The sequence below is a fragment of the Corvus hawaiiensis genome, chromosome 7 (genome assembly GCF_020740725.1).
Source record: "Corvus hawaiiensis isolate bCorHaw1 chromosome 7, bCorHaw1.pri.cur, whole genome shotgun sequence".
Classification (NCBI taxonomy): Eukaryota; Metazoa; Chordata; class Aves; order Passeriformes; family Corvidae; genus Corvus; species Corvus hawaiiensis.
The window spans coordinates 10803471-10829658 of NC_063219.1; the positions used below are offsets into that span (position 1 = coordinate 10803471).

The 26188-nt window shown below is 48.5% G+C and overlaps 1 long non-coding RNA gene across 1 annotated transcript; it reads right to left on the reverse strand.

Annotated features, from left to right (window-relative positions):
• Nucleotides 1-1268: 1268 nt before the first annotated feature.
• On the reverse strand, nucleotides 1269-3530 carry LOC125328260. The gene is made up of 2 exons (XR_007204630.1): nucleotides 3310-3530; nucleotides 1269-3021 (listed from the first exon to the last, which is right to left on the reverse strand). It is a non-coding gene; the product is annotated as an uncharacterized LOC125328260 (long non-coding RNA).
• Between the last annotated feature and the right edge of the window lie 22658 nt (nucleotides 3531-26188).

Consider the following 26188-nt stretch of genomic DNA (forward strand, 5'->3'; position numbering starts at 1 on the left):
CCTTATCCTGATTCGCCTCTTCTCTGGTCCTGAGCAGGAAATCAATATTCTGGCACCTGTGGGCTCTGAACAGATCACTTGGAAACATTGATCTGGAAACCTTTTCTGGGGAGAAAAGCTTTGTATCCCTGTGATAAAAGCTCTGCCAAGCAGAAAACACTGGGCAGAAAATACATCAGTCCCTCTTGCAGAACCTGAAGGACTAGCCTAAAATGTCAGAGGGAAAAGCAACACTCACCATTAAAAGTTGTAAAGTGAATTTGATATCTGATTTCTATGGAAATTGAGTCCTCTTTCTTTCTTTTTCAGGATGGATTGATTTACATCTGAATTCTTCCTTTTAAAATGGTTATATATTTGAATTTATTTTCAGTAAATTATTTCCAAAGCAATATTTCTGTTGGTATCTAATGTTATTGATGATGTAAGTATTTATTGGTGTCTTTAAAGACGGTAAATTAGTACACAGAACTAATAGGAGAAGGTCCATTTTCTTTGCAGCTAATAGAGATGAAATATATGCAGAGATGTCCTTCAAATACATTTTTATATCTTTATTAAAATACAACTAAAAGGTATTGCATAAAACAATATATTCCATTAAAATCTCACCATCTACTCTTCCTATGAACATCTTCCCAGCCTAGCACAAAATTTAGAAATCTCTGGAATCGCTTGCATCTTTTTCTCTGACAACCATTAAGAAATCCAAGGACAGATATGATGGAATTACTCTGGTTCTCATTGCAGCTGAAAAAAATCTCCTCTGTTCTTATTAAAAATGATCATTATTATTTCATCAGCTAATGTCAGTGGCAAAACCACAGTATTATGTTCTGTTGCCTTTCAATGTGTTTGGAATAGTAAATTAGTTTCTTTTCCTCAGATATTTGATAGTAAATGTCCTCTGGAAATCTGGCAAGATAAAAGAACTTCAGACAATACCAAATTAAAGCCCAGCAGACACAGTTCTTACAATGCTGCTGTGAAGCAAATCCTACACTTCAAAGCATTTCATTTTTCAAGGTCAAACTGAGGATCTAGTTGCATTTTCCTCTGCACTTCAATGACTAAACAAGCAGTTCAATCTACTTGTGGCCCCAAAACTGTCAATGAGGGCTTTCCCAAGCAGAATTCCAAAGAGGTCCAACAAGAGAACAAAGCAAGTTTCAGTGGCTTCAGAAGGCTTTACACAGTGCGTCTTAACTGCAGGGGCTTGTCCACCTTCAAAGAGACAAACTTGTGCACATGTCTCTTTAGCACAGACATCTATTAACCCAATTTTTTATTTCTTACTTTTTCTCTACTTAAAATGAAAGAGTCTAAAGGCCAACAAGCTGAAGGAAAGTGGTTCTGGTTACCTAGCTACTGGAAAAACACACTAATCTGTAAAAATAGGAAATATGTTTGCATAGAGCTTTTCTCCTTAAGATATTTCCAACCCTATCATCTATCAGCAGTGGAAAGGTTGTCTTAAAGGTAGAGATAGAAAATGTATTCTCTAATGCATTTGTAGATCTTAATCTCCTTTAAATTGCCTTTAAGAAAAAAAAGGTGTTAACATTTGATTTTATATTAGACCTTCCATATGTTGCAGCTTTCACTATCTGTAGTGTAAGGAAGCACTATAGTGCACAGGTACTATCTATAGTTGTAGAATGTATTCTTTCACTCCACAGAATGAGTTATCTCTTCTTTGGTAGAATGTAATTCTTTAACCTAACTCTGTTTCCACGTGTCGGTTCAGGCGCGCAGCCCCGGGCCCCTACAAACACAAGCTGCCCGCTGCCTCTTCACCTGCCTCAACTCCTGCCTGCGGTCACAGCAGCAAAACCAGGCTGCTCCCAGCCAGAGAGCAGAGCCCTGTTCCCGCAGGAGGCTCCTGTGAGCGCCTTCCAGGACTCTCCGCTGTGCACGGAGCGCTTCTCATGCCCGCTCTGAACACTCTTCGGACAACAGAGCACAAGCCGGCTGGCTCTGGGGTCAGCAGACCCCAAACACAGGCGCAGGAAGAAGCAGCGGCTGTTTTGCAGCCATGCCCAAGAGAGATGGGAAGGGTCCCCTCCCTCTGGTCTCGCTTGGTTGGGTTTTGGACTGGCTCTGAGGCAGGGGCTGCGATTCCTCCCTTGTGGGGACCAGAACCGCACCCAGGATCCAGGCACTGCCTGACAGCGCTCCAGACACCGCGATGGTCGCGCCTCTGAGTCTCAGCCACTCTGCTGCTGCTGCTTCATTTGCTTTTAGGCACAGCCAAAGCTCACTGTTAAGCCACGATGGTCTCTGCTTGTGCCCTCTTCCTGTCCCTGTGCAGGGATGGGCCTTTGCTGTGCTTTCAGAAAGCTTTTCATGAAAACTTCCAGCATTCCAAGCTCCTTTGCCCTCTGCGGATGCTTGCCATGGCATCCCTCACGGCTGGCTCTTCTAAAACCCAGGGTCCTTGTCCCCTTCAGTGTGCTCAGCAAGACCTTGAACTCCACGATGTTGTGGAACTGGACCTGCAGGACAGGGACCTTTCCAGCCTGACCTGCCCTTGTTCCTCTCTGTCTCTGCACAAAACACAGCGCAGAAAACGGCAGCAGGAGCCTGCATGTCCCAGGGCTCAGGTTTTGCGCCTCTTCAGCTCCACAGAGACGCAAGTAAAGTGAAGAAGCCAAACTGTTTATTAACGGAAGGCAAAGCAAAGGGATGAGCTCGGAGGAGAAAAAGGGGATGCGCAGGGTCTGACAGCTGGAGGGAGGCAGCTGTCAGCAGGCAGGAAGATGGCAGGAGCTCCTAGAGCTTCCCACAGGCTCAGCTGTGACCAGCATGAGCTGCAACCAGCATCGGCTGAGCCTGGAGCTCCAGCTGGTGCCCTCTGCTCTCCAGGTGGTCCCATCTTCAATGGCATCTGGAGGTCTTCTAAGGACACTCGGTCTTCTGATCAAGCAGATGAACGCAGTTCTGCAGATCTTTTCTCGAATGTCAGCTGGACAAATATGCCTGTGAGGGAGGGGCTGTCGTCTCTCCTCAGCACTTGAAGGGCTGGAAGAGAGAGGAACAGAGCCACGGTCAGAGCCCGGATTGCAGGAATCCAAGGAGCCCTTCCCGCCAGGGCAATCCCACCCACTCTTGCCATGGCCAGGAGGGAGCAGGAGCCAACGGGAACAGCCGGAAGGTGCTGGCCACCGATCCCCCACATGTCCCTGAAACCTCTCTGTGCTCTGCCCGGCCCACCCCTCGCCCGCACAGGGAGCAGAGCCCTCCGCAGCCGGGGCAGGGATTGCAGCTCCCCCCGGCAGCCCCCGCTGACAGCCCGCTGCCCTCGCTCACCCTCACAGATGAGCTGGAGCTCTTCCTTCTGCCGCCTCAGGTGCCGCCCGGCGATCCCTGGGAACACAGAGCCTGTCACGGCCCCAAGCAGCACAGCTGCCCCACACGGGCGCTGCCAGCGCTGTGGCCACACGCCCTCCTCCCCGGCGGCGCTCAGCCCGGGCCCCTGCCGCATCCTGACGCCCGAGGGCACGGCTGCGGCAGGGCGGCAGCACCCACGGCCCCGGGCCCGGCTCCCGCTGCAGCCGGGGCAGCAGCCGGGCTGGGGCCGAGCTGCGGCGGGGCGGGGAGGCAGGGAGGGGCCCCGGCCTCGGGGCTCACCAATGAACCTGACGGCCGCCTCTCGTAGGGGCGTCTGGGAGCTGCACAGGTACGGCAGGGCCCGGCGCAGGTGCTCGGCCGCTCGGCTCCTGTCGTCTGCCAGCTGCAGAGAGCGCCAGGAGGGAAGGCTTGGCGCGGGCTCTGCCCCTCGGCCGGGCGCTCCCTGCGCCCAGCACTGGCTTTCCCCTGCCCGCACAGCCCCGAGGCCCGGCCGGCCGCCCCTTTGGAGGGGGCAGAGGGCCGGGTGCTGCCGGGGGAGCCGCAGTTTTACCCCGCCCCACAGCCCAGCTGGGCCGGCGCTCCATGGGCACCCACCCGGCGCGGGGCCAGAGGAGCCTGGGGAAGAGCTCCCGGGGAAGGGAGCAGCGTGTGGGGCGCAGGCTGGCGCCCCTGGGTTTAAACTCAAGTGGTATGTAATCAAAAGTTAACCACAGGTAACATTGTAACAAGATGTGCAGGTAAAGCAAGCAAGAGAGTAGAGCAAGATAACAAAGCCAGTGAGGTAACATGTGCCATCAATAGCAAGGTAGCAAGTTTTAATGGAACTTGCAAACTGCAAAATTAGCTAAAAGCAAGTTAGGCTGAAAAACAAGAAGCACCAGGCATGTGCTGAAGAGAGAGTGAAAAGTTCAAATGTGAGGAAGACTACGAAAGTCTTCATCAAAAGACCATCAGAAGACTGACTACCACCACAGAAGGAACTGACCCATGCACGGAAGCAACAAACTCTTGTAAAACCATGATACAGCTCTATGCAAATGTGAGTATTCTAATGATATGTTGTAATTGTGATGTTGCGTGGATGGACTTTTAAAATGTAACTTAAGGCTAAAGAAGATTTAGTGAGTTTTGTGGCAGAGAGATCCCCCTCACTCCCCGTGCAGAATAAACAAATACCTGCTCTATAGCCCTCTGACTAAAGAGTTTTATTTTCTTGCCCAGTTTTAGGCATCAATCTGGTGAGCCTGCCAGGAGGAACTCTCTGCCCGGCTGCAATGTCTGCTAGAGCTGCAGACTCCCTTGGGACGCCCCAAGAATTTCTTGGAGGGATTCTGCGCTTCACTGGCTCTCTACACAGGTAGACAAAGACCAACTGCAGGAAATTTAAGGTATTTGTTGATTGTTTTGAATTTTGTTTCTGGTCTTGGTTAAGTAATTCCTGTAAGACGTGTGACAACTCACACAGGGCGCTGTATCACGAGTGAAATTCCCAACGTTGATACGTAAGGGGTCACAGTCCCCTAGTGGTTAGAGTCCCCTAAAAGGAAGTCTCATGACTTTAAGTATTGGCCTGTTGTCAGAGACTGAAAATAGTTCATGCCTCAAACATTGATATAAAGTTTTGCTCATTATAAAGAAGCTACAACCAAAGAAACCTCTCTGAAGAGTGGGACTTTGGACTGAAAGTCAAATTGCTGATTAGATGAAAGGAAATCTATTGATCAGTCATCTCAGGCTGAGGGAAAGGTATGCATCCACAAAAGGCCAAGGTCACCAGCTGCGCTGAGAATCGTCCCCGGCTGAGTTTGGGATGGGGGGAGATCACAGCTCACAGAAGCCAGGTTTACACAGACTTCCCCCCTAACCGAGGGGGGAGGAGGAGGTTTTGGGTGTGTGGCATAACCTCTGGTGAGAGGCAATGAACACCCATCCTCTGTTACACAAACTGGCCCAGCTGTGGAACCCCCATCCCCACAGGGCACATCCATGGGACATTCACGTGAGAGGCAGCTGAGGGGGAGTCATAATCCATCAAAGACCCCCTGAAGAGCTCTGCCCAGAGGCTTTGAACCACAGGACTGCACATGATGACACAGATCCAGAGTCTGCTGTAAGAGACTTCCCCCCTCCCCCAGGACATGCCTGGACATTGCCACCTGGCTCGAGAGTATATAAACCCATGGGATTCTATGCTTTTCAGGGGACAATCACCACCAAGAAGACCAGCTGGAGAGGATCAACGGAACATCGTTGGGATCCACGGAGTGGTGATATTTTCCTAATTCTCTTTCAGTCACTTTCTTTCTGTCCCCCCCACCTATTTTCTATTTCTTTCTTTTTCTCCCTCTCTCTGTCATATTTACTATCAAATAAAACCCGTATTATTGTCACTGGCATATGGTTTCGTTTGCACCTTAATTCGGGCAGAGGAATTTCTAAAGAGCCTTAATAATCGGATCGTAACACCTAGGTCTTGGAATTCTGGGTTTGATCGTTGTGTCAATTTGTGCCTTCTGTATAAGACTAGTGTTTCTTCTCCATGTGTCTGTTAATAAGTTTTCATTTCTTGCCTCTGTGTCTGTTAAAAGGTTTTCGGCTTATGCCACATTGTACTCCGTTACCTTGTCTGTTGTGTGGATCAGGACAACGTAGATTTTGTGCAGGAGTGGACCATGTGATCCTTCCATGTTTATTGCTTGTCAACATTGTAACGTGAGTACTGGTGCCGGTTGAAACTAAGATCCCTAATTTGTCGCCAGTGCAGTTTCCGTGGAATAAGAATAAAGAAAGGAACACAAGTGACAATTTTCGCTGTAAAGTGCTGGCATCTGGATAGCACCAGGAATGGGTAGCACCATCAGTAAAGAGATTGTCAAAAAGAGTACGTTGGGGTGTGTTTTGGCTCATTGGAAGGATTTCAGAAGGATCCCTGGAGGCAATTTAAAGAAAAGTGATTTAATTAAATATTGTAATCAAGGTGGCCACTGTAGAAATTAGAAAATTAAGATAAGTGCCCTGTAAATGGGACCTTACAATACAACACTCTATTGCAATTAATGTTGCTTTTAAGAAGAGAGGACAAATGGAATGAAATTATTTACCTGGATATGTTTTTCACTCTGACAGACAAGCCTAAGTGGCAGAGAGGGTGTGGTATTAATTTACCCCCACAAGATCCCTTAGTTTTGGCCCTAGAAAAAGATGGAAGTAAAAGAAAAATGAGAAGGTGTCGTTCTGCATGTAGTATAGGTCAGAGATATCTTAAGCTGAGAGATAGAGAAGAAGAAGATAGTGAGGTTGATCTTTTAGAATTACAATCTAATCTTCTCAGGAGAGTCCCCAGGGCCCCTCAATTATCACCTAGCGGTAGTAGGTTAGAAAGTGAGAAAGGAGATGTCTCAGACGACCCAGATGAGAGAACGAACTCAGGGGCTCCAGTAACAGCTCACACCAAAAGCAAGACTAAAAATGTTTTACCAGTTATTGCTCCTTTGAGACAAATGGTAGGCTCCACGGGAAATGCCATGAGAGTAAAAGTACCTTTTTCCACTAGTGATTCAAATAGTTGGACAGAAGAGGTTAAAAATTTCAGGGAAGACCCCAGTAAAGTGGCAAAACAATTTGAGCTAATAGTCAAGAACCGGGACCCAGATGGGGGTGATATCAATTTAATGCTGACAGAATTAACAGAAACTGGAAAAGAATTAGTGATTAGAACAGCTAAAGCACATGCAAGGACAAATTGCTAGTGGAGCCCTACAGGGTAATGTGGACATGCTATTACCTACCACAAATCCTCTGTGGGATCCGAACAATCCAGGTGAATATGCCTCACTAACCAGATGCCAGGAGTTAGTCAAATTTGGATCAGAGAATGCCATTCCAAAAGAGTAAATTGGGCGTTAATGTCTGATTTTAAGCTGGGACAGCAAGAGTCTCCTACCAACTTTGTAGATAGGCTCCAAGCGGCAATACGAAAGTTTACAACCATTGATCCTGCTTCAGAAATGGGGAAGCAGCAGTTAGTCTCCTTGATGCTAGGACAGTCCAGCCCAAACATCAGACAAAAACTACAGAGATTAAAAGAGCCAGATAATAGAAACGTAGAAGCGTGAATGAGAGAAGCCTGGAGGGTGTATAACAACCGAGACAAGCAAGAGAAGAAAAACCTTGCAGGGGCCACAGTGGCAGCTTTAGAGCAACATCAAAGAGGAAGACGTGGTCAGGGACGAGGCAGAGGTAGAGGTGGAAATAGTAGAGGCGGCTCAAATCAATCCCAGGGGAGGTTAGGGCCAAATCAGTGTGCTAACTGTAAGGAAGAAAGGCATTAGGAATGCCAGTGCTCAGGTTTTCTGAACACTATACTGGAAACTGTTGTTGCAGCAATAGATAACAGTGAGTGACGGGGACCGGTAGATCTTTCCCTAGCGGACCCGCTGGTTAAGATACAGCTAGGGAATGATAAAGAAGTTAAATTCTTAATAGATACAGAAGCCGCATTTTCGATTTTAAATCAAGCCTTAATGCCTAAAAGTGAAAAACATATCCAGGTAATGAGAGCCACAGGCCAACCAGAGAATGCCTTTTTCTTAAGACCGTTAGAATACAAAATGGGGAAAAGGATGAGAATACATCAATTCCTCTATCTGCCAAATTCGCCTAAATCCCTACTAGGCAGAGATCTCCTTGAAAATTTGGAGGCAACAATTGAGTTTAGAGAGGGAAAAATGAAATTTAAAGTACCTGAAGGCAAATTGATTTTAGCATTAGGATTGGCAATTGATACAGGACCAGTGAACAATAGTAACTATTTAGAGCAAATAATGAATCAGGTATACCCAGGAGTATGGAATACCAATGCTCCTGGGAGATCAAAATTGGCTGACCCTATTAAGATTGAATTACAGACAGGAGCCAGGCCAGTGGTTAGGAGACAATATCCCTTGAGGAGAGAGGACAGAAAAAGGATCCAACCAATTATTAGCAAATTTTTGACACTAGGATTGTTGAAAGAATGTGAATCCAAATTTAATACTCCTATACTAGCAGTGAAAAAACCTAATGGAACTTACAGATTAGTGCAAGATTTGCGAGCCGTCAATGGGATTGCTAAAAGTATCCATCCAGTGGTTGCAAATCCCTACACTTTGCTAGCTAAACTCTAAGATGATCTCGTTTGGTTCTCGGTGATAGATCTCAAAGATCTTCTGCCTGCCATTTGTAGAAGAAAGTCAAAACATATTTGCTTTTGAATGGGAGAACCCTAGTACAGGCAGAAAAAACTAACCAGGACCGTGTTACCTCAGTGGTTCAAAAACAGTCCCACAATTTTAGAAATCAATTGGCCAAAGAATTAGAGCAATGGTAGTCTCCGCCTGGGGAAGGAACACTCCTACAATATGTAGATGATCTACCAATTGCTACAAAAACTATTAAAGAGTGCCTTGTATGAGCAATAAGTCTGTTGAATTTTCTTGGACTAAATGGTTATCGAGCGTCTCAACAGAATGCTCAGCTGGTACAGCGACATCAGGTGACCTATCTCGGATATGAAGTCTCTGGAGGACAGTGATCCCTGGGAACTGCACAAAAGGAGGCAGTCTGCCAAACATCTAAGCCACAAACTGTAAGAGCTCCACACTTTTCTTGGAATGACACATTGGTGCCGGTTGTGGATATACAACTATGGACTGATGGTGAAACCTTTATATGAGCTAGTGAAAGTTTCTAAAAATATTGTGGTGTGAACCCCTGAAACAAATCACACTTTTGAAGAGTTAAAGCGCAAGCTCATGAGGGGCCCAGCCTTGGGACTTCCTGACGTGAGTAAACCATTTTGGTTATTCTCACGTGAGAGACAAGGAATTGCCTTAGGGGTTCTGCCACAACACCTGGGTCCTTACAAAAGGGGAGTATCCTATTTTTCTAAACAGCTCAATACTGTGAGCAAGGGCTGGCCTGCCTGCCTTAGGGCAGTAGCAGCAGTGATCATGAACACTGAAGAGGCACGGAAGTTTACACTAGGACAAAAGATTGAGACCCTGCCTGTGACAAGCCCAGAGGTTGGCAGGCGTTGCTGCAGACAGCCCTCGGTGGGCGACTTTCAGCAGAGAAGGACGTGCCCCTCAGCCCTAAGGGGCGAGCCCCAGATTAGATGGCAAGCACGTCGGCAAAGGCAAAAGAGAGAGAGGGGTTCTCCGTATGGGTTCCACAGGTCTGACTTTATGCCAGCACAGTGGAGAGTCCAGGGACGAAGAACAAAAAACACAGCAGGGTCCAGGGGTTTTATACTCAAAGGAATGGGGGTGGGGATAAAGATGATAACCAATAGGGAGGAGTGAGGAGGGAGGAGTCCACGGGGAATTAACCAATGAGGAGTGCTCATAGGAGGGGTAACAGGGAACGACCAATAAGGCATTGAATAACACAGAACTGTTCAGAACTAATACATAATCAACTAAGGGGATAAATATTCATGATGTTATACATAAAACTAGGAGGGGAGAACAGTAGCCAATCAACTTGCAACAAGCAAATCAAGGAAACAAAGGATTATGGGGACTTGCCCTCACCAGGGAGGTTATTTTAGACGTCAGTGCCTGACCACCAGGCTTTGGATTCTCTTGTTCCCTCTGGGGTCTCGGTGCTTGCACACTTGCCAGCAACACTTGCACAGCAACAAAAGATGACTGTCTTAGTGTCACACATGGTGTCAGCCATTTTAGAACAGAAAGGAAACCATTGACTGTCTCCCTTAAGGTTCCTAAAATACCAAACACTCCTGGCTGAATCTGATGATATTGAAAGTCAAGTGACCGATATCGTTAACCCTGCCTCTTTTCTGCAAGGAAAGTCTGAAGCTGAACCTGTAGTACACGACTGCCTAGAGACCATTGAAGCTGTGTACTCCAGCCACCCAGATCTAAAGGAGCTGCTCCCAGATGCCGTGAACTGGTTCCCTGATGGCAGCAGTTTTGCAAGACACAGAGTGCGAATGGTAGGGTACTCTGTGACTACAGTCTTGGAAGTAATTGAGTCAAACTCATTACCAGCAGGAACGTCAGCACAAAAGGCTGAGCTGATAGCTCTCACTCGAGCATTAGAACTGGCAAAATGAAAGAAAGTTAATATTTATACTGATTCCAAATATGCTTATGGAATTGTTCGTGCCCACAGTGAACCATATGAAGCCGTATGAAGAGAAAGAAGACTTCTGACTGCACAAAAGAAGATCATCAAATATGCAACTGAAATCCTCAGGCTCCTCGATGCGGTTAAACTCCCATTGCAGGTGGCAATTATACATTGCCAAGGGCACTCTAAAGGCAACACCCTCCCAGAAGCAGGTAACAAATTTACAGAGTATGAAGCTAAAATCACTGCTGAAAGAAATGAACCAATTGTGGCAACTTTAATACCTACTGCAGTATCAACTGAACAGCCTGTAAAATAACAACCCTCTGATTATAAATGGATTCATGAAAATTTAAAAAAAAATTTAGAAAATAGTTAGGGACAATTAGAAACAGGTCAACTAATAATACCAGAAAAGTCGAGGAGACATTATGTAAAATCTGAACATGATAAGACCCACTAGGGAGCAGAGCCATTTCACCAATACCTAAAGGAACGAATTGCAAGCCCGGGCTTGCAAGATACCGTTAAAGTAACATCACAATGTGTGACTTGTTTGAATAATAATCCAAATACAACAGTTAGGCTAGAACAAGGGGTTATTAACAGAAGAGCTTTTCTTGGAGACTTGTGGCAGATAGACTTTTCCGAACTCCCAAGAAAGCGGGGTTTTCAATATTTGCTGGTACTTACTGATACTTTCTCTGAGTGGCCAAAAGTGTTCCCTTGTAGGACGAAAAAAGCTAGAGAAGTAATAAAAGTACTGTTGAATGAAATCATAACTAGATTTGGTGTACCTAGGGAAATATCCTCTGATACAGGATCCCATTTTTATGCACAAATTGTACAAGTTGTCAGCAAAGCCTTGAGAATTGAGTAGCAACTCCATACTCCCTACAGGCCACAAGCTAAAGAAAATGAACCACATGCTTAAACAACAAATAGCTAAAATCTGTCAGGAGACAAATTTATACTGGTACCAAGCAATACCCACTGCCCTCATCAGAATCAGGGTAAAGCCAAGGTCAAAAGAAAAGATTAGCCCATTGGAAATCTTGGATGGTAGACCTTAATGGTTAAATGCCACTCATTTTGAAAACCTGACCCAGGTTGGTAATCAATATATTTAGAAATACTTAAAAGCCATTAACACTCAGTTGCATCAGAAGTATAACACTGTGTTTGAAAACCAACCTAAGCAACCAGATCATAAATTGCACACAGTTGATCCTGGTGACTGGGTCTATGTTAAGAGTTTTCCAAGTGATCCTCTACAGGAGAAGTGGGATAGACCATTCCAGGTCCTCCTGACAACCTGCACTGCAATTTGCATGAGAGAAAAACCTGCCTGGATTCATTATACCCGAGTGAAGAAATCTCCTGTTGCACGTTGGACAGTAACAACAATTGATATGACAGACTGAAGCTGAAATTCAGCCATGAATCATGAATACTTTGTTATGCTTTGTTGCTTTTTGGCAGATTGTAGTAACTTTTGGCATAAAGCTTTTCCTTAAGCTTTGCTTGAGGCAATAGCTAATCATACTAGAGTAAGAAATTATTAACTGTGTGGAGAGGTACAACAATTACACTTACCATTGTTAGGAGTACCCTCTAGTAATTGAACTGAATTAAACCCGTATACCTTGTATAATTGTAATACATGATGCAAACAAGTAGGTTCACCTTTAGGAAAACCCCTTTTTCAGTTATCACTTGTCAGTCAATCCGTTATTTATATAGAGTCAAACTTCACAAGACCAAACTTTGGTCAGTTTAATAATACTACCACCTGGACCACAATTACCGCCATTCTATGAAACATGTCAGATGTAAATTCACCACCTACCTCACCAGATTTTAAAGCTCAATTTGCTCAATGGCATGACTGGTTGTTTGCAAAACATACTAACAATTCCAAAATGAGCATCACAACTAGCTGTGATTTGCCAGATGGCTTTTAATGGTTGTGTAAAAATGGAATAGCCCTTAAGCAACTACCTGGAAATTAGACAGGTCATTGTACTATGGAGTATCTCGTCCCATCTATCCAAGTTATAAATCATACTGGTTTAATTACAGGAATCATTAGAGGAATTTAGAGAAACCGATTTAGTCAAAGTATACCTTCTAATCCTCTGACTAGATATAATACAAGCTTTCACAGCTTTGTCAGACTTTTATTCCCAACTCTAAGAATTGTACAATTAGAAAAAGCAATCATGAACATCTCAGCAGAGACAGAAATAATTGCAGACTCTGTGGATGCTAAAAGGCAGGAGCAGAGGAATTTTCCTGTGAAACTTTTCTTTCTCATGAGAAAGCAGTTAGAGAAATTCAGCTTCTCACAGCTTCTCTGTGAAAGCTTTCACTCTCATGCGAACTGGATGGACAACAGTTTAAGAGAATGTAAACCATTTCTACACCTGCAAGTTGTTTTGAGAACTGTGAAAATTATTTTCCTTCTCTAAGAATAATATTTGGAAATGGGTGTCTTACTGCTCAACCTATCACCTTGGGAGGTGGTGAGTCAATAGGCCAATCATGTAATTTCTCTTTTGCGAATCATGCTATAAAAGGTATGGGTGATTAAAGGAGGTCGCTTCGGCCATATCATCTGACCTGAGTGCATGTCGTTCTTCGCCGTCCCTGCACGCAACAGCGACAGACTCAACGGCAGATGCCATTGGACAGTTGCGAACAGAAATTAATTCTTGAAAAGTAGTATTTCAAAACTGTATGGTATTAGATATGATCACAGCACAAGTGGGAGGAGTCTGCATGTTGGTACATACCACTTGTACTTACATAGCTCAATCAGGGCAAATAACAACAAATATACATGCAATCTGGCAACATGCAGAGATACTCCATGAAGTAACAAAAGATGATACATCTTGGTCAACTCACTTACGGGAGACACACACACCTTAGCTCCCTAATCTAAATTGGTTTAAGCAATTATTCATAAGAATCTTGTTGTTAAGAATAATCATTTTGTGTACATGCGTATTTAACCAGTGCTTTTTGCGGTGCTGTCAGCGGACCACCATGTCTTATGATGATTGGAAGAAATATAAATTGAGACACAAAGTAGAAAGGGAAACATATTTCCGGAGAATAAACACATGATAATTTGTGAAAGAATTCACAAAAGTAAAAAGAAAGGGGGGATTTGAAACCTCAGTGGTATGTAATTAAAAGTTAACCACAGGTAACATTGTAACAAGATGTGCAGGTAAAGCAAGCAAGAGAGCAGAGCAAGATAACAAAGCCGGTGAGATAACTGTTAAGAGACGGTCTGAATATCCCTCATCTGCCTCATGATCATCGCCAAGGACAGAGACTGAACACAGGAGTCCTGGCCTGGCTGAGGTGGGAAGTCTACCAAGTGCTGCCTGCAGGTGTGCCCATTGGGAACTGGTACACATTCCTGAGGAAGTTAGTGCAGGTAACAATGGACTGCGTCGTTCTTGTTGCCAAAGTGGGAAGGACTGTGCTGAAATGGAAAGGAATGACCTGTCCTGTACACCTGTCCTGTACCTGTTTTCCCAAAACAATAGGCCCCCTAACAACGGCTGTAGATTTCCCCCACCTCTTGACCAGTTGCCCCTCACTTCTAAAAAGGGCTATAAAGGGACTTTCTGAAATAACTGAGATCGAGATCTCCCCACGAAAAGAAGACGAATCTATTGGCAGAAGGCCACAAGGACTTTGTCTCATCCATTGGTAGCTATTTCCCCCCCTCTTTCTTCCTCTCTACCCTTTTACTTTGTTTTCTTTATCTCTCTCTCTCTTTCTCTCCTCTATCGCATTACCGTGTTGCGGGCACTTAATAAAGGTGCACTGTTCTGATTAAAACTGAAATCCCTTGTGTCCTTTTACACTCTGAGATCGATAAACGAACCATCACGACCCCTGCTTGTATTAGCTGCGTGACAGATAACATGGGCCATCAAGAGCAAGATAGCAACTTTTAACGGAACTTGCAAACTGCAAAATTAGCTAAAAACAAGTTAGACTGAAAAGCAAGAAGCACCGGGCATGCGCTGAAGTGTTACGATCCGGTTTAAACTCAGAAAAGCAAAGAAAGCTAAGTCTCTGTGCATAAACCGGAAAGAACTTAGAAGGTTCAAAATATTCCCAGAAATGAGATTAAAACCAAACGAGGTTAGATGTTGATGCCAAAAAATTGATGTATTTTATTTAATAGTAAAAGAGTCAAAGAGAAGGGAAGAGAAAAGAAAGAAAGAAAGAAATGGAAAAAAGAAGTGTGCATGGGGAGTGGGGGGACAGGGGGAGGTGACAGGGGTTAGGTGGAAGCATATCACCCATCCGAGGGTCCCAATGACGTCTCGTTGCTCCCCTCCATCTGGTCTGCTGGTGGTGAGGGTCTCCTGTCGCTGCCGTGGCCGCACTGCCACATGCCGCCACACGCCACCACACCACACACCGCCACACCACACGCCAAAGAGTGCAGAATCTCGTGGATTAATGTACGCTGTGGGCCAGGTGGGAACGCCCACGTGTCTCCCTTGCAGGGGGTAGCCTGACACTGTCCCTTGCAACACTGAGGGTCTGTTGCGTCACCTCTGGTAGTCTGCTGCAGGGTCTGGGGACCCCTTTGAGGGGCCCCCTTTGATGGGCCATCTCACCCCCTTCTGCTGTGGATAAGCTTCCTCCCCACCCCCCCTCGGTGAGGAGCCCTCAGCGGGGCTCCTCTGCACAGTGGAGGATGGGCAGTCACTGCGCCTCTGACCAGAGGCTTTTCCCAGATGACCTTTTGGTGCAGGGTCTGTGCGAGCCTGGCAGCTGATAGCCCTGGGGCTGTGGTCTCCATCTTGGAGGTGTTAAGCCTGTGCTTTGTGAATGTCCCCAGCTCTGAGTTGTTACTTTATCTTATCTTCATCAGCGAGAGGTGTAAGGCCTCAGTCAGGGCCCCATTCAGGGTGTGTTGTCTTCTCTGCAGATTTTGTAATACTTTAAAAGTCCTTCAAGAAAATGTTTAAGTCATAAATTATAATATTTCAGTCTCTGACAGGAAGATAAAATGAAAAGTTCGAAGATGAAGAAGATTATGGAAGTCTTCATCAAAAGACCACCAGAAGACTGACTACCACCACAGAAGGAACTGACCCATGCACGGAAGCAACAAACTCTTGTAAAACCATGATGCAGTGTTGAGCTTTTGTCGGGGTACCCTTCTTTCTCAGACCAGGGTAGGAGAGAAGAGGAGGCTGCTGTTCTGCTAAGTTCTTTTTTTCACGGTCTCACAGTTTTCTCAAAGGCAGAGTTCAAAGGAGGTTACAAGATAAAGGCAAGCAGCAACAGCAAACAGCAGGCAAAAACAGCTTCTTCTTCTTCTTCTTCTTCTTCTTCTATGTTCTCTATATGTTCCATATACTCTATATGCTCTATACTCTATATTTTTTCTTACAGAAGTGTGGATTATATTTGTTAATTGACCAATAAAATTGACACACGATTCTAGTTTTCCTTTTCTTAACCTATCCTGATCTAATTCTAACAGTCATAAGCCTTACACAAGTGTTACATAAGTATTACACAGATTTGTGTACACAGTTTCTATCAGCTCTTATTATTTATGTGAACACTCTATCTAAAAAATGTGAACAGTATAATTCTATCTATATTTTGTCTAAAGTAAAGAATTCTGTGAAAAGGTAACACTGCTGCAGCAAGAACTGTGTTTATGGTCACTGCTACAGCTTTTTAATGTTTAAGGCACTTAGCATATATTTCTACTAAAAGTTAAAAAGTCTGTATTTCTATTGCACTTTGGTGTGGCTTCATGTATCTCAGCTTGTCCAAAGGTATTAATTCAACCCCTGTGCTCTGGCTTCCCTCCAGGCCTGAGTCCAGAGGAGCTTTCACTCCAACAATGCAGCTCTATACAAATATGAGTATACTAATGATATGTTGTAATTGTGACATTGTGTGAAAGGACTTTTAAAATGTAACTGAAGGCCTAAAGAAGATTGAGTTTTGTGGCGGAGAGATCCCCCTCAGCAATCCCAGTGCAGAATAAACAAACACCTGCTCTATAGCCATTTAACTATAAAGTTTTGTTTTCTTGCCCAGTTTTGAGCATCAGGATGCAGAACAGGGCAGAGGCGCAGCTGCCAGCCCCACCCACTGAGCACCGGGGAGAGGGGGCTTCTCCAGGCTGTGGCTGGGGCTTCCAGGGTGTCCTTAACAGGCAATCATCAAACTTCAAAGCTTGCTCCTTGTTCAGCAGCTCCTTCAGATCCCTCCTCTTCAGGAAGTGGGCTGCACAAAGTAGTGTTTCACAAGAGGCCTGGAGAGCAGCAGAGAGCCAGAGGTGGCACCAGAGCCCAGGGCACAGGACCAGCATCCCTGTGCCAAGGCCAGGGGGAGGCTGCAGCCCACGAGGTGCCAGGGAGGAGCCGAGCCCCCTCTCAGGGGGACAAAAGAAGCCCACGAATCCTCACCTCTGCCACTCGCTGATTCTCATCATGGCAGTAGATTAAAAGTGAGAACAGGCTCTGCCTCACAATTGCCTTCAGGGACTTCTTTCCCTTTTTCACTACTAACTCCATCACCTTTCTAAAGAGGTGAATAGAGAGCAGCTGCACACGGCTGTTGTCCTGGCGGCAAAGAAGAGATAAGACCTCAACATCAACTTCTCCAGGCCAACCTGGGCAAAGGCCCGAAATCCACAGAGAACAAAGTTTCTGGGCAGCAACCAGTGCCCGTGGCTGGGGGCACAGAGCCTTACATTCTTAAAGAGTGGCACAAGTGCCTCAGCCAGCTTCGGAGCAGTGGTGCTGGATACCAGGATCTCTTTATCCTGGAGTATATGTGTGAGCACAGAGAGGGTCATCTCAACCACCTCTACATCTGCATCTCTCAGTAGCTCCACAAGCCTTGGAGACAGGCTGCACATGTATTCGGCCTGCGTGGAACACAAGGCTGTGCTGTGAAGCCATGAACAGCTGCAGCACCAACACCGCCCTGCCACTGCAACCCCACCCTGCTGCCGCAGGGCCCAGAGGCCAAAGGCCTGTCCCGAAACACGTGGGCAGCTGAAGCGGGAGGGAGGAGAGCCGGGAGCAGCTGCCTCAGCTGCTGAAGCCCAGCCAAGCCCAAGGGGCTGCGTTCCCCAGCCCCACGCTGCCAGTGCATCTTCAGCCCCTGCTCCCTTCTCACTATCACTGCATCGTCGCTGAGCACCACGAGGCCTCTGAGCGCCAGGCGACGCCTCTCCCTGCACTCGCTCTGAAGGTGTCTTGACATGATCTGCAGCATCCTGCGACCACATTCACTCAAATCCAGACACTCCAGGACCTGAAAGGCACAGGGCAGTGACAGGGGACCCGGGTGGCAGGAGCCCAGAAGCGCACAGGGCTGGGCCCGGGCAGCAGCATCGGGCACGGGCACTGTCCCAGGCGGCTGCAGCTACAAGAGGCCAAAGAGCTGGGAGGCAGCTCGGTGAGGCAGCGCTGGCCATCAGGCTCACCTCAACAAAGAAGGCCAGGATGGGCAGATCCCAGCGTGGCTCCTCCCTGATGAGCAGCCCAAGCAGGCCAACTGAGATTGGGGTACACAAGGGGGACAAGCCACTGCGCATCTCCCTGGCAGGAGGAAAAAGGCACCAAGACCCTGAGCTGGATGGGCAAACCTCTCCCAGGACTGACTCACAGAGGTCTGGTCTTTCCCCAGCACCCTGCGAGGGGACGTGGGCCCTTTGGGAGGCGGCCGCTCCTGGGCACCCTCCTCTCCCAGCCTTTTCCAGTCTGCTCGGCCATCCGTCGGTGACAAGGCCCTCTCGCCCACAACCACGGGGACTGTGTGGGGCATGCCGGGCACAGGGCACAAATGCCAGGGGCAGCGGCGAGGAGGGCGTCTCACCTGGCCAGCAGACCCACTGCATAGTGCTGGGTGTCAGGACAGAGCAGTGTGTCCCAGACATGTTTGCGCTCCAAAGCCACCACCTTATCCTCATCCCACAGTCGGCAGAGCAGGGCCTTCAGGGTCTGCACTACAAACCTGTGTGCAGAGCAAAGCCCAGGTCACACTGGGAGCACTGGCCCTGGACACAAGGGCATGGGAAGGACAGGACGACTGGGACCTGTTGGGCTTGGTGGGAAGGTGGCGTTTGTCCTGGCATGCTCTCCAGAAGTTTTCAACGTCCTCTGGCATCTGCTCTGTGGTGATGAAAATTTGGGAGAGCAGAGCCACAAACAAGTCGGCGGAATGAAGTTTTATTGTATCATGGCACTTGGGTACCTGGGTAATCACCCACAGCGCCACAGTTGCCTGCAAAGGACAAACCACCCTGAGACAGCGCTCAGTGCCCAGGTGTCCCTGTGGCAGGGCCCGAGGGGAGACGCAGGGGGAGCAGCTGCCCCGAGCCCAGGATTCAGCCCAGCGCCTGAGGCAGGGAGATGCAGGGCAGGGAGGGGATGGAGAGCTGCTGGAGAGGCGACCTGGAGGGCGAGTAAAGGCCAGTTCCAGAAACTCACACTCAGGGCAAAGACGGCCTCATTGTCTCCTCTGATGGTGAACAGTGGCTTGTCCTCCATCAGACAGAGCAGTGTTGGAAGCACCTTCTCCACTGCTGCTCCCGACAAGCCTATGGCTCTCCACATCATTTCAGCAGCTCTGTGGGACCAGAGCTCTGCATCAGGACCATGCCCTGTGCAGCTGCGTGGGGCCGGGTGACAGAGCCCCGGTGCCTGGAGGGGCAGGGAGGGAGCATGGCAGCAGGCTCAGGACGCAGAGGGGCCCCAGGGTCCTGGAGCTCTCGCCTGTCGGGCAGACCCCTAAAGGCCGGTGAGCCCTGAGCTCTCAAGGCAGTTGTGCCCCGTACCTGTCACACGATGGGGCACAGCCCAGGAGGGTCATGACCACATCAGCAGGGTGTTCTTCAGCCAGCCTCAGAATGTCAGTTTGCAGCCTGGCATCCACAGTGACATGGGACACGAGTCTCTGGTGAATGTCCCTCACCATGGCTGGCACCTGGAGGAGGCATGAGGAAGACCTGGAGTGCCGCACAAGGGAGCAACTTCCCCAGCTTCCCCCGAGAAGTGCTTCCCTTCCTGCCACACTGTGCTGGCCTCAGAGGCTGAGGGGGCCCAGTGGATGTGGCTTGAGGGATGATCCTGGGAGGCCTCCAGCCCTCGCCCCAGGCTGCTTACCTGCTGCTGAGAAGAAACACCCTTGGTAAAATGCTGAGTGGGAGCATGAATCGCAGTCAGAGTGGGCATGGTGCCAGTCTTTGCGATGCCCGGAGTCCTTGTGGTGGTGTGGTTTGCGATGGCCATGCCCTCACTCAGTGCCACGTCAGCCTTCGCCCTGTGATCAGCCATTGCCGTGGCAGAGTTTCCTGTGCACACAGTTAATGCTGTGCTGCCACCAGCCTTTGCCTGCAGCTCAGTTGGCCTGGAGTCAGGCTGGGCTGTGCCCTCAGTTGCTATGGGGGTGGTGTTCCTACGCCCAATGCACAGGACCTTCCGCAACATCTGCAAGAGAACGAAGGGCAGGAAGAGAGGGACGTTCCATGGAGCGCTCCAACGCGCTGCTCGGCTGAGCAGCGACAGCAGGCCCAGCCCAGGTGGGGATGGCTGCAGGTACCTGCGCTGCTCTGCTGAAGCGGCCACGGGCGGGGTCCTGCTCTTGTGTCTGGTCCATGGCTGCATCTGGCAAAGAGCGAGCGCAGCCAGAGCTGAGGGGCTGCGGGAGAGGCCGGAGAACACAGCCCAGCCCTGCGCTCCCCAGGCAGGGCCAGCACCGGGATGCCAAGGGGATGGAGCATGGCTGCTGTGGGGCAGCCCTGGACCCTGTTCCATCCCGTCCATGGGCAGGTCCACAAGGGGCTGGGCTGGGGCCAACCTGGCTGCAGGCACCAGCCCTGAAGCCCAGCTCTGCCACTCACCATCCAGCAGCGGCTGGAACAGCTCCAGCTCTTCGAGCTGCTGTGCTTGGGCAGCTGCAGGGCCATTCCTTGTTTTACCCCTAAACACTTTGCAAAGGCTCAGCAATCTGCCTGCCATCTCAGTGCCTGATTTCGAGAGCACCTTGAAGACAGATGCCTTGAGAAAGCTCCAAGTCACCAAGTCCCGCAGTCCGGCCGCGAGGCCAGATGCAGGACTAACGCCTCAGAACAGCTGCAGGTCAGCAGCGAACGAGCTGGCTGTGCGGGGGCTCCTCACAGCACCACTCACGCCCGTCCTGCCCCGTTGCGTGCACCGAGCACTGTGGCGTGGCCGCGTTGCCGCCAGCCCCTATGTCAGCACGTGTCACAAAGGGCCCTGGGACACCCTGTCCTCTTGCATTCCATGGTGACCGTTCTGCACTGTGTCACAAAGGGCCCTCGGACACACTGGCACCTGCCCCTGGGACCACCCCCAGCCCACCGAAAGTGCCCCGGGTTGGAAGGAATCCCTTGCTCTGAGTGTCTGAGACAGCCTGGGACACACCAAGATCTGCCGAGTCCACAGAGCAGGACTCTCTCTGCTGCCTGGCCCACACACCCCAGCTCTGTGCTGGCCCTGGGCCAGGGCAGCTTCCAGCAAGCAAGAGACAAATGCATCCTGCCAAGAGTTGAAACACACCAGCTAGGGAAGATGTGAAAAGTACGTGCATAAAGGCCTTTTAATTCACAGCCCGCAAAGAGAGCTTTGGGGCTCTCAGCTGGACAGAGATGATCTCGCTCAGACCTCTGCTGAAAGGGGGGTAACACACTCTGCTGCAGGTGCTTGGGTTGGTCTCCGCAGGCCCTGGCCGATGCCAAACCTGCTCTTCACAGCCTTCTCCCTTCCCACGCCCCTCTGCCAAGTGCAACGGGCCTCAAGGACTGGAAGGAGCACAGGGAGCCCAAGGGAGACAGTTGCACCCACTTCACTGGAGGCACCTGGGGAAGCACTTTCCTTGAGAAGCAAGGCCCTCTCCTCCAAAGGGATTTCCCCAAATCTGTCCATTTCCTGGGGAACAGCAACACACACTTAGGAAACCCTGGCAAGGCTCAATTAATTCCGGTCCTTTCAGAACAGGCCCTCCGGCTCGCGCTCACCTTCCCCCAAGTGTGGTCCCACGTGTCGGTTCAGGCGCGCAGCCCCGGGCCCCTACAAACACAAGCTGCCCGCTGCCTCTTCACCTGCCTCAACTCCTGCCTGCGGTCACAGCAGCAAAACCAGGCTGCTCCCAGCCAGAGAGCAGAGCCCTGTTCCCGCAGGAGGCTCCTGTGAGCGCCTTCCAGGACTCTCCGCTGTGCACGGAGCGCTTCTCATGCCCGCTCTGAACACTCTTCGGACAACAGAGCACAAGCCGGCTGGCTCTGGGGTCAGCAGACCCCAAACACAGGCGCAGGAAGAAGCAGCGGCTGTTTTGCAGCCATGCCCAAGAGAGATGGGAAGGGTCCCCTCCCTCTGGTCTCGCTTGGTTGGGTTTTGGACTGGCTCTGAGGCAGGGGCTGCGATTCCTCCCTTGTGGGGACCAGAACCGCACCCAGGATCCAGGCACTGCCTGACAGCGCTCCAGACACCGCGATGGTCGCGCCTCTGAGTCTCAGCCACTCTGCTGCTGCTGCTTCATTTGCTTTTAGGCACAGCCAAAGCTCACTGTTAAGCCACGATGGTCTCTGCTTGTGCCCTCTTCCTGTCCCTGTGCAGATAACTATACGCGTTGAGGTGAAAGTTTCTAAAGCAGCCCATTTGGCGTTAAACACCTAGCATTAAGAGTCCTTGTCATCTCTTTGTAGCTTAATAATACTGATGGTGGTAGTCACGTAATACCCAGGGTTTGACTTGTAGGCCAGCCCTGGCGAGGCCTGCTGCTCAGGCCTCAGCACATCAGTTGATCATCGGACTTAGAAGTTGTCCGACTGCCCCAACAATTGTTGCGTATATGGTTAGTCCATCTTGAGGCATAACTGCAAGCTGCATTCCCTGTATTGTGTGCTTGATTAATCACACAATACAAGGAATTAAACAAGGAATAAACAAAAAGGTAGCGGCTGCACAAAGGGAAAGGAGAAGGGCCCGTCTGAGCCACAGACTCCCTGGCAGCCACAAAAATATATCTGGTTCCCAACATTCCCATGTCTGGATTGGTACATGGGCTAATTTTCTCATCTCCCTAGTTATCTGTTTTCCTGCTTTTCTGTTGTCATCAATTTGTAAGCAACAGCGGGATTAACTTTATTTCCCGCAAACTCCTCCTTCTGCCAGTAGTCTAAAACCATGCGATGCTGGAAAATCGCATTCTGCCGTCGCGTGGATTGGTCATCCATAAGGTCAAGGGTGGCAGCCATCTGGTTAGTTATTGTCTCCAAGATGGCTTGCAGTCATATTACCCACTTCAAATTACAGATAGGTTCTCTGGCCCGTGATACCAATTCACTGGGGTTCCACGTAGCCGGTCCATAATGTTGTATCATTCTCTCAGGTGGCCATTCATCATCTCCCCATCTTTGGGAGCTTCCCTTAGTTAGGGAGGTGTCAAGACACCATTTTTCTCTGACCAAATCCTCATATAGTTTGACTCTGAGCCCCGTCCCGGCTTTGTGACAGCAAAAAGAACAGGGGCCTGATATAGCCTGTATAACATATTCCTGACCAGTTTGGAGGCCACCTTCGGTAAGCATGTTGGCCACAAATCCAGTGATGACCTTCCAAGGGCCATGTTTCGGTAGCAAAAGGGCCTTCCCACTTTTCGTCATCAACTGTTGGGTCAAAATATGACTTGTTCCCTGCACCTAACGGACCTCCAAAAAGAGTTGCTTCACCATAAGAGTCACAATATTTGCATTTCCAAATTCCCGGGTGGGGTTTCCATCAGTAGTCACACCCCTGCTCCGTTTTGTTAGAGTCGGACCAGAACTCCTTGAAAAGGGTTCGAGTTCCGTTCTGATGTTGCCACTTCCACTGATAATCATGGACAACATGTGTTTTACTTGTGAAATTGTCTCGGGGGCAACTTAAAAATAGGTGGTCAAAGAACAGATTCCTCCCCACGGCTTTACAGCCTTCAAAATCCCTTTGGTAACTGTGGTAGGGACACCTTACCCAACTACCACTGGTGAGCTTAACATGTGTTTGATTCTATCTACCTTGGTATTTGGAACAATCATAAGGAGGGCAATCAGAGGTCCAACAATCAAAACCCAAAGTCCTTTCGCAAACACTTTCTCCCACTCGAACTCCAAGTCCTTATGTCCGGTTACGGCAGTAGATGCCTTTCCCGGAAAGGCGTAATCACCAACGATTGAGGTCCAGAAACCTGTTCCTTTGTGTACATGGCTTCGTTCACTGACACACCACTTAGGTGATAATGGTTGGGCTATCTGTCATGGCCCAATCTTTGGCTCTGCCTGGGCTCCTGCAGACCCAGGAGTTGCTGAGATTAAAGGTGGTTGCCACTGTTTCCCCTAAGGCTAGAAATCTATTTGCCCAGGTGGCAATTTGATCGCAATGATAACACATCATTAAAATTACCAACAGTAGTCTCATTGTTTTAGTCCTTTCTGTCCTCCACAAAGGTTGGTTCCTCAGCCCAGGCACCGTGGATAGTATCCTTTTCTGAAGGGGCTGTTGCAGTAAACAGGCAGGTTCAGGCATGCAGGGTCTGCAAGATAAAATCCTGTACCATCTAGTTATTCTTGCAAATAACATTTTGTTGTGGGGACATATTCCCTTTTTTTTTTTCCCAGGTCTTGTGATCAGAATGGTGTTGTCCTTTCCTACTGCTATTACCTCAGCCGGTTCAGGAGGGCCATTAGGCCCTTGGACCCATATTTTAATTCCATCATTCAAGCTGCTAGATCCAAACCCTCTGTCTCCACAAATGGTGGTGACTTGAGGTGGATCTCCTTTTTTCACAATTTTATTGTCCCCAATTGTCCTTTTACAGTGTTTGGCACTGGGCATTTGTGCATCTGTTGGCACACGGGGCATTGAGCAATTACAGCTCTAATTATATCGAGTGACATGGCAATGCCGTGCTCTTGAGCCCCCCTGTAAGTGGCTTTTTCTCCAAGATGCCCACATTTTTGGTGCGCCCATTTTGCCAAGCCTTCATGATCCTGCTTCGGAGGGAACTCCAGTCTGGCTTGGGAGATCTTTGCTCGGTTGCCTGCAACAGAGTTATAAAGTCGCTCTAAAGTATCTGTGTTATGATGGGCATGCATTGGGTCTGACTGAGGTAAAGTTCACAGCCCTTACAGTGCTGTGCTTTTCATTGGTAGCTGGACGGGTGTTGATAACAGACCACTGTTTTGGCTACTGGCGAGCAGCGCTGTCCCTCTGACACCCCTGAGTAGTCAAGGCTAGCGCCTTGAGGGGATGGGAGTGGGCAAGATCCTGGGAGGGGACACAACCAGGCCAGCTGGCCCAAATTAGCCAAAGGGATATTCCATACCATACGATGTCAGCTCAGATATATAAGCTAAGGGAGAGAGGAGGAAGGCGGGGCATTCGTGAGTTTTCAACGTTGGCCTTCCGGAGGAACCGTTACGCATGCCAAAGCCCTGCTTCCCGGGAAGTGCCTGAACATCACTGCTGATGGGAAGTAGAGACTGACTTTTTTTCTCTTTAGCTCCTGCGCGTGCAGATCTCTGCTTATTTCTTTCATTTACTGTAATAAAACTGCCTTATCTCACCCTGCTGGTTGTTCCCCATTTTATTCACTCCCCTGTCCCAGTGGGAAGGGGAGTGATAGAGTGACTGAGTGGGCACCTGGCACCCAGCCAAGGTCAACATGCTACAGGGCATCAACATGAAACACGGTCACATCAGTTCTTTGTACCAGTTCCCAAATATCTTTCCACAGTTTCTTTCCCCAGACCTCTTTGGAGTATATTTTCCAGTCTCTGCCTACCCATGTCGGTAGACATGTAGCTAACCCATGAGCTACTGACCAAGAATCAGCATATAAATGGCATTCTCCGAGATCTTCTTGTTTTAAAGCCAGATAAGTTGCATATAATTCAGCATATTGACTGCTTTTCCCCTCTCTGGTCGTTTCTAAAAACTTTTCTGAACGAGGATGGTCAGCTACTTCCCTCCTATATATTTAGCTGACCCATCCGTAAACCAAGCACGTTCTTTTTCCTGTGGCATTAGTTGATCTAAAGTCTTTACCCACTTCACTGGAGATTCCCTCTCAGCTGTGAAGTTGGGCCTTACCTCTTGGTCCTTCACGGGGGCAGCTGCTATTCACTCATGAAGAGTGGCTATCCCCCCGATTCCTACCTTGGCCCTATCCCGAATACACCACTTCCACTTTAGAATACTAGACTCCTGAGCGTGCCCAATTCTAAGGGCTTTCGGAGAACTGTTGACCCACTGCAGAACAGGAATTTCTGGATGAAAAGCCACTTCACCACTTCATGTCCTATGGTAAATTGTTCTATCAGTGCCCAATAACATGCCAATAACTGTTTCTCAAAACGTGGGTAGTTGTTTCCTGCTTCTGGCAACATCCTCCCCCAAAGCCCTGGGAGAACCTTTTTCTTCCCCTCTTTCTGCCAGAGGCTCCCATTAGCATGAGACCCACTCACAGATACATTTAACTCAACTTTTCCCTTTTGCATAGGCCATAAATCTAAAGCCCTTTGAATAGCCTCTTCTGCTAATTCAAAGGCAGCCTGCTGCTCACTTCCCCATTCAAATTCCTACTTTTTTCCTGGTTACTTTATGCAAAGGGGTTAAGATTTGTCTCA